A 12832-nucleotide genomic window follows, 5' to 3' on the forward strand; every position below is an offset into this window, starting at 1 on the left:
TAAAAAGGAGGCCAGCTAGCTGAATATGCCACATTAGAAACCATGGGCCAAATTATCTGGCCTGTTCTGCTCCCATTATGACATTGCAATGGCACAATAGGAGCGAAAGCAGCAAGATCTTCCTTGATGGGATTCTGCATGAGGAAGTCCACTGTGTGTATTGAGACAGCATAGCTGACTCCTATGCCACCCATCTTGCATCCCCAATATAGAGCTTGTGTTGGTGTCATGTCAGGTATGAGCAGGGCACATGATATGCCCTGGTAAGCTGGTGCATAGATCTTTGATAGCGACAGCCAGTGATGTAGTGTAGAGCAGTTCCCAAGGCTACTCTGGTCTATGCCAGGGATACAGAACAGGCTGAAAGACTACAGAGCTGCAAGCTCTTCCTTTCTCACTTCTCTTCTCAATTGTACCCACTGGAAGGTGGGCACAACTGAGAATCGGGCTCCATCAGTCATATGCAGTGACTGGAAGAACACACATGGCTCATTTTGATTTCCCATAAGTCCCGTTACTGTGGGAGTTACTTGTTCATATAGCAAGACAGAATCTGGTTCATTATTATTAAATGTGGTTCCATTTGAATGTATTATTATGTTGGAAGGTGCTAATGGCTGCCATCAATCACAGCCTGGTTAAAGCTGATGAGTGTACTAAACATCTATCATTCAGACTAAATAGAAGGATTAAATGGCCCTTTGTATAGCTGAAACAGTAGAAGCCACTGCCAAAGGCACTAGACAGCATTGCCAGGCCTGAGCAGAAGATAAACCATGAGGGCCAAGGAATTTCCCTGGGGACTGATTGCAAACACAGAGGTTGGGGCATTCACTGGTTTCAGAGAGAGAGAGAGAAAAAAAGAGAAGGAAAGAGCACAACTAGAAAGCCAGGAGAAAACAAGAGATACAATAGTGATCAAGGCTGTGGGAAGATGCCAAGCAGAAAAAGCTACTTTGGGGCACAGTACTTGCTGTCTCCTGTTTCTTTCAACTGTGTTCAGAGAAACAGGACTTTGCAGGCGTTCTTTTGCACCAAAGAAATACCTGACTCATATTATCAATTTTTCCTCCTAATGGAAACAACCCCAAATAGTGGCTAACCAGTTGGGGCAAAAGGTGGAACACTAGTGCAAGAGGCACTATCATGCCTTTCCACTTGTATTGAGGATGGATGAACTGGTTAGGGTAAAATGATAACCAACTTGTACCTTCACCCCAAAACTCAAACCAAACCCAAACTTCTCTTGAATTTTCGATTTTTGGTTCAACTTGCATTTCCAATGTTCAGGAAGGCCCAGAAGCAGAAAGACAAAGGCCTGTCCTTGCAATAGTTTGATATACAGCAGATAACTGAAAATCTGTACAGTTTTTCTGTCTGAGTGTTTCAGATATATCTGGATAAGCTGCTGAATTTTTGGATGTTTTGAACATGGAGATATTTGAAGACTGACCCATCATTACCCCTGTTATGTTTTTATCCACCCAATCTTTATATTTATACAAATTCTCACATATAAATTGGTCTAAACGCAACAATATCTCTTACCAATCCTTGATTATGTTTCCTTGGTGGTGGTGGTGGTGGGTTTGGTTTTTTTAAAACATGTTTTCTGTTTATAAGCCAAGATTTCTCAGCCCTGGTAATTAATTAAGCTAACCATTGGCCACCGACATCTGATTATCATTGACAATGTGTTTTCTCCATTTAAAAATACTGGCTGATACTTTAACAGCAATATTATTCAGTAGTTACACTTCCATATCTTAAAATTTGAAGTAGTCTGTCAGGCAGAACAGGAGAGGGAAAAAAAGATTTTTCCCCCCCTTTGCCTTTCACATAGCTGATGAAAAGAAAAATGTTTCCAGTTTTGCTGTGCATTTTCCTGTAAATTTGTCACACATCTCTAATCATTTCTACTAAATGTGGTTACTAGCTTCAGTGACAGTTTTGTTGGGGGGAAATCACAATCCTTAAAAAAAAAATGTGCACATTTTATTAGTTTCTTTTTGAAAATTGTTATCATCGCTGCAAATGTGTCTCCATCCTAGAAGTGGAACACTAAGGGAACCATTGCAAGGCAGAGGATGTGAGGAACCTTATCACAGCAACGAGTGGGAATGCATTTCCTTGTAGTTCCTGTAATAGTAGTGGTAATTCTTGACTAAAAGGCCATAATGATAATATCTGGAAAATGGCACAGTGCTCTCTGAAATGTAACATGAATATTCCGGAGCAAGATGATAACCAGCTGCAAACAAAACAAATTAATTCATAAAATTATATAGCTCTACTTTGCATTGCTTTAAAGATAAATGTGTGAGGGGTGAAGGAAGCTTCAAACCAGCATTTTTAAGTTGTTAACTTATAAAAAAGGCATCTGAAGGAGTAAGAGCTTAGCAAGTAGGAAGCCCCAGAACTGCCATTTCAAGTGTTTTGTTTTGTTTTCAAAATGTACTTGATTGAGGATAAAAGGAGGACGAGGAAACCTTAAGTAGCACTTTCAAGTACAGATGGATCACTCTAAGAGCAGAATTTTAGTCTAGGATTACTATTACATATTGTACATTTAGTCCACAAGCAGAATTTCCATTAATGCTGCAGTCAGGCAAAAGCTCCCATTGACAGCACTATGACTTTTGAGTGAACTGTGAGGGACTGTGGCAAATTTGCAAGGGGAGAATGTGTAATAAGTAACTATCATAATGATCGGATCAGACTTTTAACCCTTCCTCTATATAGTTTGTTCACACAAATTTTTCAGGATATTTGTAAGCAGGACTAGTATTTTGGTAGCCTTGACCAACAGGTGAGGTTATTCTGAGACTACTGGGTACACACAGGGCCGCCGAGAGCGGGTTCGAGCCCCGGTGAAATTTTTTTTTCGGGCCCCCCAGCAAGGGCGGACCGACTAAACAGGGCCGACGAGGGGGGGGGGGAAGCCGGGCCCCCTTCCGGACCACCAAGCCCTGGTAATTTGTACCGGCTTCCCCCCGCCCCTCGTCGGCCCTGGGTACACAAATATTAACTTAAATCCCAGTGAAATCAATAGGGCCATTCATATAAATGATAGAAAATGAAAAAGAAAGGGGGAGACACAGAACACATATGCTCTTAATTCACTTTCAGCAAATAGAGCAAGCTCTTCAGTTGGTACAAATCAGGGTAGCTGTATTGAATTCAGCAGAGCTACACCAATATACATCAGCTGAAGAAATTCTCTCTCACTCTCTAATTCTCTTGCACTATGTTAAATTTGAAAGAGAGCAATAGGTGGGATGCATGTCAGTACCAGTCACGAATTGGAAAATGCAACTTTAAATAATTACCTCATCTAACAGGTGATTAAACCAACCTAAAGCTGTTGCAAGCCTATAACTTTCCACTTTTCTCCTTCATTGTGATCTAGGTAATTTTTTCTTGGTGTAAACAGGATTTCATTTGATTTTTGTGGAAAAAGCTTGTTCTTCTCCCTTCAGCATGAGACCTGAGCCTCTGTCCCTAATGCAAACAAAACTCTATTTTGTTAACTCAACTTTGTTTCTCTGCACCAGTGCTGTAGGATTCTTTAAAAAATATGATGAGTTAAAATTCCCTGCTTTTTCTCTGCATCAAAATTTTTTTGCCTAGACTTTGTCAGAAATTAATATCCAGATTTTAAGCTCTTCCCTTTCACATCCACCACATCATGAATACCACTTGGACTGGCTCCTCAGAAAAAGTGGGTCCCAAAGATGAGCTGTAAGCATACATAGCCTAACTGCCTGCAGTACTGGATGAATTAGCAACTCAAAACTGGCCCCAACCTCTCTGCTAGCCTTGAAAGCAGACAGGCACGCAAGTCACCACCTAATCTTTCTCCCCTACCAGTGAGAGCTAACCGGAGGCAATTAATTACCACTTCCGCCCTCCTCTTCCTTGGGGCAATACAAATGATACAACCCACCCTGCAAATCCCTATGGCTATTTTAAGGGGTTGGTGTCAATTTTAAAGGCAGACAGTGCACCTGCATGAGTGCTAACACTCAGAGGCACACTTTAAACACCTGCACAAGCACAATCGTTATACTTTTTTAAAACATGCACCCAAATAAGTTAGGATTTGGAGCAGGTGTTTGCTTCTTCAAAGGGCTGGCTATGTATATGCACAGAGGAGTGAAGGTTGATTGGATGCTTGGCTGAAAATGTACCACTCAATGTCTGTTGACTAGTGGTTTTAAACTTACACTTTATTTTATTTTTTTCTATTCTACCTCAAAGAGCAGGACACAAGCCATGCAGAAATATAAATAGCAAAGCACAAGCACAAAGATCCTCATTTGAAAACAATGCTCCACTTGTCTATCTCATATCTTATCTAGAAACTAGTAAAGCACAAAGTAGATGGATAATAAAGGCCACTACTTAACCACTTAGCTAATCTGTCTAAACTGGAAAGAAGACATTCAGAATCAATGATGTTGCTTGAATAAAGGGATATGCACTGTGTGATTCGAAGCATTGTGTAAAATGTCATGTTAGAAATGTTAATATTCTAATAAATAGATATATCCCATCTCCCACTCATGTGGATTTAAAGCTGCATAATATTATAATATGCACACTTAAATTCATGGGGCCACATTCATGGAGAGATAAAACTGGTTGTGTAAGTTACCCATTGGTAAACTGGTATAAGATATAATTTACATTCTGAAGGGGATCACAGGACAGGAAGCAGTAGTTCAAGAATTTTGTAATGGGGAGTGGCTGTATAGAAGCAGTAGAAAATAAACATTATGCAAATAAAACTTATGCAAATGCCCTGCATCTTTATGAAAGACAATGAATTGCATGATATCTACTGCTTTATACAAATAATCTGAGCTCCTGGGGGTCTTGTAAAACTAAATTATATTTACATTCAGGTTGTTGGTGTTGGGTGAACCCTAGATGAATAAGCATTAATGCTACTTTTTCAAATGGCTTTAGGACATCAGTAGTTTTTCAGGAAAGTAAGAACGGGAAAAGAACATTCTGCTGTAGTTGTAGCAATACAAGTATCCAGATATTCTTGTTATTGGGGCCAGCAAGCAGACAGATATTATGTGAATCCATTTTACTGAGGATAGTTTAAAAAATGATTTCTTAAAATCTTAACAAAATTTGGTTGGGATTGAAACTGAAAACCCTCCAACACAAAACATTTTCTACAAAACCCACAAAAATTAAAGAATATATTTTTGTTTTGTCAAAATATTTTCCTAGGGGCAGAAAATATCGTCCCCATCAGCTCTCCATTTTATATTAACACTAATAGTGGCAGTTCCAGGACCAAAATGAGGAGAGGCAGAGCCCCTTCTGCCAGGGAGTCAGGATTTCTCCTGTCAATAATTCAGAAATTTGGCCATTGAAGACAGGGAGTTAAAAATAATTAATTGGACTAATTGTTTTATTTTTATTAGCAGTAAAAACTCAGAAAAGATGCCCTGTGTGCATACAGGCCACAGCTGTATGTTGATAAGTTACATAACAGAGAACAGCATCTATGTGGATGAAATGTGTCCCAAAGGAGACACGCACCTTAAAGGCTGTTAGGCGTTCTCAAGATTTCTCTACCCACAGCAGCATTGGTTCTTTAGTTTAATCGCACAATAGATTTTGCAGCATTCTCTAATGGCCTGCTTTTAAGATTGCCATATACACGTTACTATATTTCACATGATTAACAACTGTTTCTTTTTATTGGCCTGTACTTTTCTGACAGCATATATACATATACAGCATATGAATACCTAGATGTTTATATTGGGATTTGGGGTTTTTTGCCTAAAGTAAATATTCAAGTACCTTAGGGTTTAAGCAATATGTTTTTCATTTGCTGTGGCACTAAGTGTATAGGTATGCCTGACCACTAACCTGACATGTTCCTGTCACTAGGGACTGTAGGTTCTTTCATCTTCTTAATGGACCTTCCTCTACAGATGTCTGTGGCCTACCTGACTATAATCCTTTAAATTTTAATTCACTTTACATTTAGCCCACTCATAAATACCATTTAGGTACCAATATTCTGTTTTATGCAATCCCTAAGGTGGTGCTTTTATTTTAATGAAGCCATTTGCAATTTAAGAGGAAAAAATATTCCATCTTTGATTGAATATATTTGTCAGTTTTATTCCCAACTGGCATTTTCATGTGAAAACTTGAATAAAACTAAGGGCTGTCTGCTTACCAACTGGGATAAAAGTTTCTGTGTGTTCTGCCTTCAAAAATTAACTGAATAAAAGGTTTTTGAAAACCATATCAAAAACATCAAAGTTAACCCCAGCAATAATCAAAAATAAAATCCAGAATCAAATTATATTACAAATGAAAATTTTCATTGGTTGTCTATACTTTAGAAGAAATGATGCAACTGCAGATGATAAACATTTCTGTTAAAATGCTAGTTCTTAGTCTCACGGCAAAACAGTAACATATTGCACTACTGGAATTGTGTAAGAAGCCAGTGACTCATAATCTTCTAATATTATTTGTTTTATCATCTAGTTCTTTAATTATTCTATTCTGCATATGATTTGTTTCTAGTGACTGTGTAAAATGTGTAATTTCAAACAATGAGAATGTGTATTATTGGTGCAGACTTATTGTTTAATGTTTTGATATAAAGAGAGACGCTAAGTATTAGTGCGTCTGACGAAGTGGGTTTCACCCACGAAAGCTTATGCTCCAATACATCCGTTAGTCTATAAGGTGCCACAGGACTCTTTGTTGCTTTTTACAGATCCAGACTAACACGGGTACCCCTCTGATAAGTATTAAAGCAATTTCATACATGAAGGGGAAAATTTCCATCTTGGAGCTTTATAGAGGACTTCCACTCTGATGATCTGCTCTGCTAGAGCATGGAAGACTGGTAGGTCCTCACAGGTAGAGAAAACAGAATGCAAAGTCAAGGGCAAATTTTCCTCAAATTAATGACATTAATTTTCTACCATGGGCCCACTTGTATCACTGAAGTAAAGGGAATGGGTAGCATAGACTGATGTTGATTTTTTTCTTTATCCAAGGTACATACAGGCCTCTACCACTATAGTATCTGAGCAGCTCAAAATCTTTCATGTATTTATTAGAGCTGGTCAAAAATTGGAATTTCTGTTCAATGGGAAATACTAATATTTCAACATTTGTTTTTATCCCAAATTAGAATAAAAATGTGAAATATCAAAATGGAAAGTTCTGAAGAAATACCCCAATTGAAATGATTCATTTCAGGCTGGCTGAACATTAAACTGCTGCAGTGTCTCCTGGGAGCTGTAGCTGAGGTGCCTCCATTTTCCTTTTTGAGCTGGTTACCCAACTGTACTACATTTCCCATGATGCACCATAGCAAAATCAGCCAAAAAAAAAAAAAAAAACCCTAGTTAGGTGAGGAAACAGTGCTCCAAAAGACAAGCAATATCATGCTCTTGAAATGACACAGGCAATGTGAGGTTGCAGGAAGCAAAGGGGAGTTAGTCAAGAGCATAGGCCTGCCATTCAAAAAGAGGGGGAAGATGAAGAGAGTATCACAAATGGCATAAGCTCCACAGAAGCACGTGGAAAGTCCAGCCCTTGTTAACAGATATCAAAGAGGCATATGCAAGAAATGAGGTATACATGTAAGGGGGCCATTTGGCCTTGAAATGAAACTGCTTTTGGCCCCATTTGCAGACCAGACAGCATGCATGCTGGGAGCAAGGGAAATACCGTCATCGTGCTCCCTTCAAGAGGTAAGCAAGCTTTTTAGGCTAGCATCCCTATTTTGTAGCATGACTGCTGTTTAGCCTTAGTTGAGCCTGCCAGCATTCAGTGACATGAGGATACAGAAGCACTCCTTTATCTACAGATATTTGCCTTCTGGGGCTCCAAAGAAACCTTTTGCATTTTTTCTGTCATTTGAATAAAACACAACTGTTGATTGTCTCAGGGCCATACATAATATATAACAGAAACAACTTTTGCACTGTGAGGATTTGTCTTTTCTTCAGAAATAGGAAAGGGAAAAATATAAGAGAAGTTAAACTTACCACCTAGAAGACAGTCAGATGCAGCAAGCTGCAGCCAGTTGCAAAATGGCCACTGCAAAGCTACAACTACTTTTCCCTACACAATTTAAAGGGCCAACACCCTTTGCCCTCCTCACTCACTCACACAAACACAACAAAAGCATGCTGGGTAACATTGTTACAGACACCTATTATACTAATATTCAAGATGACAAAGTTGATATTCTTACAGAAATCTCACTAGCTTTACTCAGTCAATTTCTCATTGGCAATCAGAACTAAGTAAGGCCAGCAGGATTTGGTTCTTTAGGGCTTTGTGAATGTACAAACACATAATTGTATGGGAGTACTGTTTTTCTGTTGGCGAGTTTTTTCTCTCATGCAGCCTACAATGCAATCTCCAAAGTCTGAAACTGTTCTCAGCGCTGTGGCTATTCCATTCAACACCTAATTAATTATTACCAAATTTATAACATAGCTTTGCTCAAACCCTTTCAATTTGCCCTCAATTCTTCTGTTTTATTTTCTGTATTTGTAATCCTCGTAATTCTTTTTTACTGCTGTTACATATAGGGATGAAAGTTTAAGAGCCTTTTCATACTGACTCTGAAAGCTCTTTCCCAGCCAGTGCGGCAGCACCTTTCTACTTAACAAACCATTTCTCTTTCTATTTTTAGGTCTGTGGATCATTATTCTACCTTTATCTATATCCTGCTGCATTTCATCAAAGTCTTTGTTCTGGCTGTACTTTAACCTCTTTCTAGCTTGGAAATCTTTTATTCATACTATCTCTAACTTGTTTTTGTATCAGTTTTTAGTTTAAGTGATTAGTCTTCCAATTATGTCACCACCTTCTAGAGTGACCTTGTCAATTACTTAGTCAAATGTTTTCTGAAACTGCAGTTAAAAACCCCTGATGCATAAAGCATGCATTTTATCTTCAGTTTCACCAGAACAAAGTTATTTAGTACGTCCAAAAATATTCAAGGTGGACATCCTGTCCCCTCTGAGGTCAAGGGGAGCTTTGCCATTAATTTCATTGAGACCAGGATTCTACCCTGGATGCCTCCCATTAGGAGGTAATCGCTAAACACCTAAAAGTTTTTAATATACAAACTCCCAATTATAAATAGCCAGAATAAAAATGTAGGCCAAGAATTTCAAGAAGTGACCAGTGGTTTTGGGTGCCCAACTGGAGATATCTTAAAGACACCTGATTACCAGAGGATGCGTACTTAACATGGAAATTATGGTCTTTTTAATTGTTGCAAGTTGGATTCGTCAAAATTGAGGCACCGCAAAATTACTAGTCACCTTTTCAAAATCTAAGTAAAATGCTATAAGAGGACAGTGTCAAGCTGTTTAGCAACAACATTTGCAAAGAGTCTGGAGTAAGGAGGGGTCAGATGGTTTTCTTTTCATATCTGAAATTTGTCCTGATTGTTACAGTAAATTTTGTTTTCTATCGACAAACATGAACAGAGACACCTGAGCCCCTGATTTCTCAGAGGCGGGGGACCAATGTATAATAGACTTTTTCATGCATGGAACATGGTGGGTGGGGGATAGGTGGGGTGTACAATCTGGCCCTGCATTATTGGAACCACAAAACGTAAGGAGGATTTGGGAATTTTTAAAATACATTATTTTTAACCCGACTTTCACTTTCAACTTCAAAAATACCTTCCCCCTGCACACACACCACCACCTCCTCGCACAGATGATTATAACAGGCAGTGACAATATGGTACTTTCTAAAGGATCCTTCACTTGGAATATCACCACAGCATCAACCATTCAGCAGTTGCAGTCCTGGAAGTGAGTGCTTGTGTGTGTGTGTGTGTGTGTGTGTGACACTTCTGTTCAGAAGCAGTCTTAATAGCCATGTAGAGGCTCAGTTGTCCCTACAGGCTATTATACATTCTACCTGTTCTTAGAGGTTGCTGGGTTTTTTAAAAAATCCTCTTCAATCCATGTGATGTCAGTAATATCTCTTATAAATTTGCCATATGTTGAGTATGCTTTATTACCCTTCTATATGCTCCTTTACATTCCTAATTTAACTCATCTTTGAAGTATAGAATGCAGCTGTGTGAAATCCGGAGATTTCACTGCACTGGATTTCAAATGTACAAATGTGTTCTTTGCTTTTGATCCACATATGTTTCTGCTGTTTGCATTTCTTTTAGAATCTCAAGTTTGAAAAATAAACCTAAAACTCAAAGAGAAATTCTGTTCAAACTGCTGGGTTTGACTTGGCTTAGCATGTAAGCCATGCAAACTGTCCATGATTTGGAGGGAAAAGCATGAATCAGCCCAGGTTAGCCCAAAATTGAGCCTAGGTTTGCAGACCTTAGTGAAAGTTTTGAGTAAAGAAGTCCCAAAGCTAGGTGGGGAGTGAGTTTTGCATGTATTTTGGCTGTACTATATACATCTCACACAGCTGTCTCTCTCAATTGCTTAAAAGTCTTTGAGACTGATAGCAGGAAAAAGAGAGTCACAAAGTGTTAGGAGGAGTAGAACAAAGGAAAGGGAAAGTGGAAAACTATGGAGAAAGGAACATAAACTGGTAGGCGAGCAAAATAAGAGAGTGAAAGGAAGATAGAAAAAAAGGGATAAAAGTGACTCCAGCAATATGGTTTACATTCAAAACTTTCAGCTGTGGCAGTCACAAAGTTTCCCCACCACAGTCATGGACTGATGTTGCCTAGAAAAGCAGATGAGGAAATAGGATTGGGACTAGGATAGATATGAGGAATAGAGCTGTGCAAATAACTGATTTTTCAGTTCGCTGGCCAAACTGAAAAAAATCTGGGGAGGGGAGAGGGAATTGTTTCAGGTCAAGCCAAAACAATTTTGTTTTTAAAACAATTTGGCAAATCAAAAAAGTTGAATAAAATTGGAAATGAAAAATCATTTTGAATTGAAAAATCAAAATGTTTCATTTTAAAAATGTCAAAACAAAACATTCCAAGTTTTTTTGGAATTTTCTGTTTTGTTTTGGGGAGAGGATATTTATTTATTTTTCAACAAAAACAATTTAGAAAATTTGACATGAATTCATGAAATGTTTTCCTTTTAGAAATTTAGAAAATTTGCTTTTTTTTTTTTTTTGGCTGAAAATTTTTTCCCAGCTCTAGTGAGGAAGTATGACAATCACTCGCCAGTTTTCAGTAATGCATTCATCCTAAAGTGTGCATCTGTCATACCACATTTATTTACTTGAGGTTTTGGCGGTATTTAAGCAGGTGATGCTCATTATCTACCGTGACAAGGGTGATGAAGCATACTTGTGAATAAAAGTGGTGAGTGTGCTACAAGGTGTATAAATAGACTGACACTTATTAAAATACCATGATAGCTCAGGCTAGGTCTACACTACAGCGGGGTTCCGACCTAAGATACGCAACTTCAGCTATGTGAATACCGTAGCTGAAGTTGCGTATTTTAGGTCGGCTTACCTGGCGGTGAGGACGGGGGAAAGCCGACCGCTGCCGCGCTGCCGCCGACTCCGCTGCCGCCTCTTGTCGAGGTGGATTTCCGGAGTCGACGGCAGAGCGATCAGGGATCGATTTTACCACGTCCTCACGAGACGCGGTAAGTCGATCCCCGATAAACCGATTGCTACCCGCCGGATCGGCGGGTACTGAAGACGTAGCCTCACTCTCCCCATGTTTTCATTGGAGCTGAATTTTATTGTAGAGGTGTGGTATTTAATCAGGAACTTTTGTTATGTATGGACTTAACTACACTTTTAATGTCACACTCTTCTGTGACTAGGGTGACCATACTTCCCAAAGGGAAAATGGGACACCATGTGAGGCTAGCCTGAGCCTTTCCCCTTGCCTCGCAAAGAGCTGGCATCACTGCTTGCCCGAGCCTCCCTCCTGGACAGGGCTGGCCCAAACCCTTGCCTCCTCCCTCCCCACATGGGGCTGGCGTCGCTGCTCGCCCAAGCCCTGCCTTCCCCCCGCCAGAGCCCTGCCTCCCCCTGTGTGGGGCTGGCATTGCTGCTTGCCCCCTGCATGTTCCTCTACACTCCACATTTTTGACAAAGGTGGGCATTTGATCAGTTGGCAGGAGCAAATGGGACAAATGCCCACTTTTGCCAAATAATGTGGGACAGCCAGGAAAGGGCTTAAAAAAGGGACTGTCCCAGCCAAAACAGGACGTATGGTCACCCTATCTGTGAATCTCTAATTACAATAAATCTCTCTGGGACAAAGTGTCTCTAATCTAACTGGTATGTCAGCAAACTGTGTTGAGCAACATTCCTGTAGTTCAACCCACCTCAAGGAGCATGAAGCTTTCTATTTAGTCGGGGTCAGAGTAATTGAAATTTTCTGTGATCAGTGTTCTAGGCTTTTCACAAGTTTTTCTTATCTCTGTAAACATTTCCTGATCCTGCCCTGAAGATCTTTCACAGGCTTCTAAGATCATGTTTTTGTTATCATATTTCCCACGCAATTCAAACTATCTCTGCCATGGTACCTAACTTGCATATGTCAGTTCTTTCCTCACACAGAATTCCTTCCGCCAACTTACCCATATTGCTAGCCTCCTCCTTTCCTGTTGAGTCTATCCTTTCTATAAACTCAGTGTCTTGGTTTCCTGATCAGAGACTCAGTTAACCTAATTAAAACACTTTATATTTCTTTTTAAATGCGCACACACACAATCAGGCAATTGTGTTTCATACAAGCCCTTGACTTCCAGTTCTCTTTTGTTTTTTCCCTTTAACAAATTGTTCTCCTTGTCATTTCCCCCTCCTCCCCCCATTTACATTTAATAGCATCTCTTTA

Source organism: Terrapene carolina, unplaced genomic scaffold (assembly GCF_002925995.2).
Source record: "Terrapene carolina triunguis isolate 2854851 unplaced genomic scaffold, T_m_triunguis-2.0 Scaffold62, whole genome shotgun sequence".
In the NCBI taxonomy this organism is placed as follows: Eukaryota; Metazoa; Chordata; order Testudines; family Emydidae; genus Terrapene; species Terrapene triunguis.